Genomic DNA, 5,618 nt, shown 5'->3' with positions numbered 1-5,618 from the left:
GGAAACCCTATCTCACTCAAATAACAACCCTTTTCTGTTTTTAAATTAAAAATGGTGAAATTCAAAAGAAATAGAGTGCAGTCGTGGAATTGCCATTTTCCCCACGTGTTTTTTCGTTTGTTCCTCACCGAAGGCCTCCGGCTTGAGCCAGAAATCCGCACCGGCGCGCGCCTGCGAACTCGCGTGCGGCTCCGCGGCGCTTTCCGCGTGGGGCAGCGCGGGGGCCTTGAAGGCAGGCGCCGCCGCTGGGAGGGTGCGCGGTGTGGGGCGGGCGGCGTGTGGCCGTCAGTGACGCGTGACGGGTCGCAGGCGGGAGTGGGACGGAGCAGGAGAGCACTGCGAGCCGATTGGCTGCTCGGCGACCGTATGCTAATCGTGGTGACAGTTTGCCTAGTGTAGGGAAAGCGTAGCGACTCAAAATGCCCGGCGCGCTGGGTATGGAGAGGTGTCCGTGTGTCAGGGCTGGTGTCCCCGCGTGGGCAGACAGCGGCGCCGACAGGGATGGCACGGGTCGTCTCGGCGTAAGTCGCCGTGAGTTAGATGTGAGGTGGCCTGGTACAGTGCGGCGGTGTCGGGAGTGGCTGGTCAAGACTATACTTTCAGGGATCATTTCTATAGTTCGTTACTAGAGAAGTTTCTCTGACTGTGTAGAGCACCCGAAACCACGAGGACGAGTCGTAGCGTCCCCTCCTGAGCGTGAAGCCGGCTCTAGGTGCTGCTTCGGTGCAGCTGCCTCTTGCCATTGATGATCGTTCTTCTCTCCTTCGGGAGGGTGAGAGGGAGGGAACGCAGTCTGAGTGGTCTCGGGAGTTTGTCATGGTTGTTACAACGTCAGACTGGCCACAGTTCCTCCTAGTTTCCTTCCACTTGTCGTTTACAAGCCAGCATGTGCTGTGTGCTGTCTCTGTGTCAGTGTAGTCTCCTTACTGTTAGTACCAGCAAGTCCGTGTCGGTGGCCTGTTTTTGTGATGGGTCTAGTTGGAGACCCGGCAGGGTAGCAGAGCCAGCAGCTCTAGAATAGGGCTTCCGGTGGCTGCCAGAGTTCTCTCAGTGGGTACCCATGCTTGTTCTCAGCACCTGTGTGAGGCAGTGTACTTTTACTTCTAACTCCTCTACCCGGAGATTGGTTGTTTGGTCTCTGTGAGCACCCATACACCTGTGTAGCCAGACACGTCCACATAAAGAAAAGAAATACCTTTTAAATAAGCCATTTTTAAAAACTAAGCTCTCTGTTCTTCAGTGAATCTGGGCGAGGTGACCCGCTCTCTTTCATCCCGACAACTCAGTGGGCAGAGCAGGTGGATCCCTGAGTTTGAGGCCACACCGGGTCCACAAATTGAGTCCCGGCAAGGCCTACACGGAAGAAATCCTGTCTCAAAATACAGACACACAAGAGCAGCAAACTTCACCATGCCACAACTCCAGTCCTTGGGAGACAGATACAGGTGGAACCCTGTGAGTTCCAGGCCAGCGTGGTTTACACAGGATGGACTCAGAGAACACCTTGTGGGAATCCAATTTCACCTTGCACTATATGGGTCCTGGAATTGAATTTTAGTCACCACGCTTCCTGCCAAGTCCCTTTACCAGCGGAGCTATCTCACCAGCCCTCAATAGCTTTTAAATAGTTGGGGGGTTTTGTTTTGTTTGTTTGTTTGTTTGTTTGTTTGTTTTGTAATAGGTTAAGATACTAGTTTCTTTAAAATTAAAAATATGTTGTTATTTTGAATAATTGCAAATACATTTATGTAGCATTGCAGAGATGGCTCAGCAGTCTCACACACACAGCTTCTGCAGAGGACTCCAGCTTGGTTCCCAGCACCTTACAGTTGCTTTTAATTTCAGCTTGTCCTTTTCTGGCCTCTCCGGGCACTTATACACTCATGTATACCAACTTCCACACAGACAACCCATAGACATATAATTTGAGAAAAAGCAAACTTAAACTGGAAAGATGGCTCGGTGACTAACATGTTAACCTCCCCCACCCTCATTTTGGTTTTGGACTTTTGAAAATGTGTGTGTGTGTGTGTGTGTGTGTGTGTGTGTGTGTGTGTGTGTAGGGGGGTGGGGGTTGATGGTGGTGGAGGTGGTAGGTGTAGCCCCGGTTTGCCAGAACTAGCTCTAGCTCTGTAGACCAGAGTGGCTTTGAACCCACAGAGGTCTGCCTACCTGTGCCTCTGGGAGTTCTGGGATTAAAGGTGTGCACCACAACTGTCTTGCTAACACATAGTACTCATCCAACTCTTGCAGAAGTCCTGAGTTTAGTTCCTACCACCCACATCAGGTGTCTCCCAACTACCTGTAACTTCAGCTCCAAGGGATCTGGTGCTCTCTCTGGACTTCATGGGCACCTGACCCATGTACACTTAAACACATGCACATATAGATGATTTAGAATGATAAACCTTTAAATAATAAAATAGAACTCTGGGGCTGGAAAGATGGCTCACTGGTAAGAGCCCTGGCTGCTCTTCTTCGGTGGACTTTAGTTCAGTTTTCTAGCAGCCACATGATGGCTTACAGCTGTCTGTCACTTGGGTTTCAGGACAACAGGTGCCCCTTTCTTTGCTTCTGAGTACAGCTGGCACAGACATACTTGAAGGCCAAATACTCTTACACATGAAATAAAAATAAATTAATTTTAGGGAAATCTTTTAAAATGCATTATGTAATATTTTTAGGAGATAGTACCATGGTAAAAGAAAATATTATCTCTTAGGTAAAGGTGCACACTCAAGAGTGACTTGATTGGGCTGGAGGGATGGCTCGGTGGTTAAGAGTACTGACTGCAGTTTACAACCATGCATAATGAGATCTGGCACCCTCTATTGGTATATCTGAAGACAGCTACAGTGTACTTAACATATAAACAATAAATACATCTTTTGGGTTGTTTGTTTGTTTGTTTGGTGTTTTCAAGACAGGGTTTCTCTGTATAGCCCTGGCTGTCCTGGAACTCACTCTGTAGACCAGGCTGGCCTCGAACTCAGAAATCTGCCTGCCTCTGCCTCCCAGAGTGCTGGAATTACAGGCGTGCACCACCACCACCCGGCTAACAATAAATAAATCAGTAAAAAAAAAAAAAAAAAAAAAAAAAAAAAAAATTAAAAGAAAAATTGTGACTTGGGGCAGCATCTACCAGACTAGGTCAGATTGCCTTCAGTGATCTTTTTTGTTGTTATTTTAATTTTTAAAAGATTTACTATATGTTTGGGTGTCTGTATGCCTCATTGTTTGAGTGCATGAAGAAGCTAGAAGATGGTCCAGGCTCTGTAAAGCCAGAGTTACAGGTAATTGCGAGCCACCTGACCTGTGTGATAGGATCTAAAAACGCAGATTCTCTGGAAAAGCATGAAGTGGTCTTCACTGCTGAGCCACTCAGTAGCCTGAACATTTCTTTTTCATTTGCTCTCTTTCTCGTTTTCTCTCACATGTTAGCATACAGATCATTCTTAGATACTGTGATTACTGTGTGAACGATTCATGATAACAGCATCTTTATGACACCTTTATACTATTTAATCTGAAACAAACCTACAACACTGGTGTAATCAAATCTTTGAAGCTGAAATACATATGCCAGGAAGCATATACAAGGTCAGGTTGTTTTTTGTTTTTTGTTTTTGTTTTTGTTTTTGTTTGCTTGCTTGTTTTGTTTTGTTTTGTTTTGTTTTGTTTTGTTTTTTCAAGACAGGGTTTCCCTGTATAGTCCTGTCTGTCCTGGAATTCACTCTGTAGACCAAGCGGGCCTCAAACTCAGAAATCCACCTGCCTCTGCCTCCCAAGTGCTGGAATTAAAGGCATGTGCCACCACTGCCTGGCGACAAGGTCCGTTTAAACAAGTCTGGGTGGTGTGTCAGCTGAGATTTCCCAGAGAAAAGAATAATTGAGCTCAATTCAGAAAAACTTCAAGATCTGAAGTTGGCAGGGGTTTATGAAACACTGAATCAAGAAACCGTCTTTGTGGGAGCCTCTTCCTCCTCTGCCCTTGGGTGCGCTTGTTATCTGAGAAGTCATTTCTATGCTCAAGGGTCTCTGGTCATATATAGCATTCACTTCTGAGCACAGAGCTGGTAGGTTCTCTGTGTTGTTTATTGCATGTTCATTTACATTTGATGGTCCTTGAACATTGTCTGAATGGTTCATACTGCAAGTTAATTTTTTTTTTTTTTGATTTGGTTTTTTTTCGAGACAGGGTTTCTCTGTATAGCCCTGGCTGTCCTGGAACTCACTCTGTAGACCAGGCTGTCCTCAAACTCAGAAATCTGCCTGCCTCTGCCTCCCAGAGTGCTGGGATTACAGGCGTACGCCACCACCGCCCGGCTGCAAGTTAATTTTTTTAAAGGCTTATTTATTTATGTATATGAGTACACTGTAGCTATATTCAGACACACCAGAAGAAGGCATCAGATCCCATTACAGATGGTAGTGAGCCACCATGTGGTTGCTGGGAATTGAACTCAGGACCTCTGGAAGAGCAATCATGCTCTTAACCGCTGAGCCATCTCTCCAGCCCCAAGTTAAATTTTTTTTTTTTTAAAGGTGTGCATGCCTTCATTGCCGGTACTGAGGAGGCAGAGGTAGACAGATCTCTGTGAGTTTAGGGCCAGCTTGGGCTACAGTATGAGTTCCAGGACAGAAATGAAACCCTGTCTTGAAGAAAGGAAATTTATTTATTTGTTTTTGTTTTTTTTTTTTTGTTTTTTTTTAAACTTTTTTTAAAATTTTTATTTATTTATTATATATAAGTACACTGTAGCTGTCTTCAGACACCAGAATAAGGTGTCAGATCTCTTTACGGATGGTTGTGAGCCATCATGTGGATGCTGGGATTTGAACTCATGACCTTCGGAAGAACAGTCGGTGCTCTTACCCGCTGAGCCATCTCTCCAGCCCCTTGTTTTTGTTTTTTAATTGGATTTGTTTTTTTCGAGACAGGGTTTCTCTGTGTAGTCCTGGCTGTCCTGGAACTCACTCTGTAGACCAGGCTGGCCTCGAACTCAGAAATCCACCTGCCTCTGCCTCCCAAGTGCTGGGATTACAGCAGGCGTGTTCCACCACTGCCCGGCAGAAAGGAAATTTAGAAAGAAAGGAAATAACAAAGGAAAGGAGGGAGGGATGGAGGGGGAAGGGGAGGGGAGGTGAGGAGGGTCTCCCTGTGAAGTCTAGGTTGGCCTTAAGTGGCAGTTTTTGCCTCAGCCTCCTGAGTGCTGATGTCAGAAGCATTAGCAGCTAATGCCTGGTTTTGCTGCTGTGTTTGTTTAGTGTTGGCAATTATTTGCTTTCTTTTCTTCTATTGTTTTCTAGAAAGTATGTGTGGGATTCTTTGATGAGGAATTATTTCTGGGCGGTGGTTTTATTTGCTTATTTAATAGCTGGTAACCCTGAATTTATTTTCTGTAAATTAGAGACATGTAGTAACAGTACAATGTGGGGTTGTTGTACGGGTTAAATTAGATGAAGAAACTATAGTAGTTCAATAATTCTCCCCATTCTGAAAAGGTTCCTCCCTCCAATTAGAAATTTGTCTTTCATCCTGTATTCAAGGAAGCTCCCCACCACTGATAGATAAGAGTCACCAATATGTTATCTTTGAAGTCTCCTTCACCCTGTCC

General features: G+C 45.5%; 1 non-coding gene across 1 annotated transcript; it reads left to right on the top strand.

The window, feature by feature from the left end:
- The first annotated feature begins 587 nt into the window (after positions 1-587).
- Positions 588-802, top strand: LOC127695755 (small nucleolar RNA U3). The gene has a single exon (XR_007980106.1). It is a non-coding gene; the product is annotated as a small nucleolar RNA U3 (small nucleolar RNA).
- Positions 803-5,618: the final 4,816 nt, after the last annotated feature.

This window comes from Apodemus sylvaticus, chromosome 10, assembly GCF_947179515.1.
Source record: "Apodemus sylvaticus chromosome 10, mApoSyl1.1, whole genome shotgun sequence".
Lineage (NCBI taxonomy): Eukaryota > Metazoa > Chordata > Mammalia > Rodentia > Muridae > Apodemus > Apodemus sylvaticus.
Note: the sequence above shows the minus strand (reverse complement) of the source record. Positions and strands in the feature narration are given on the sequence as shown.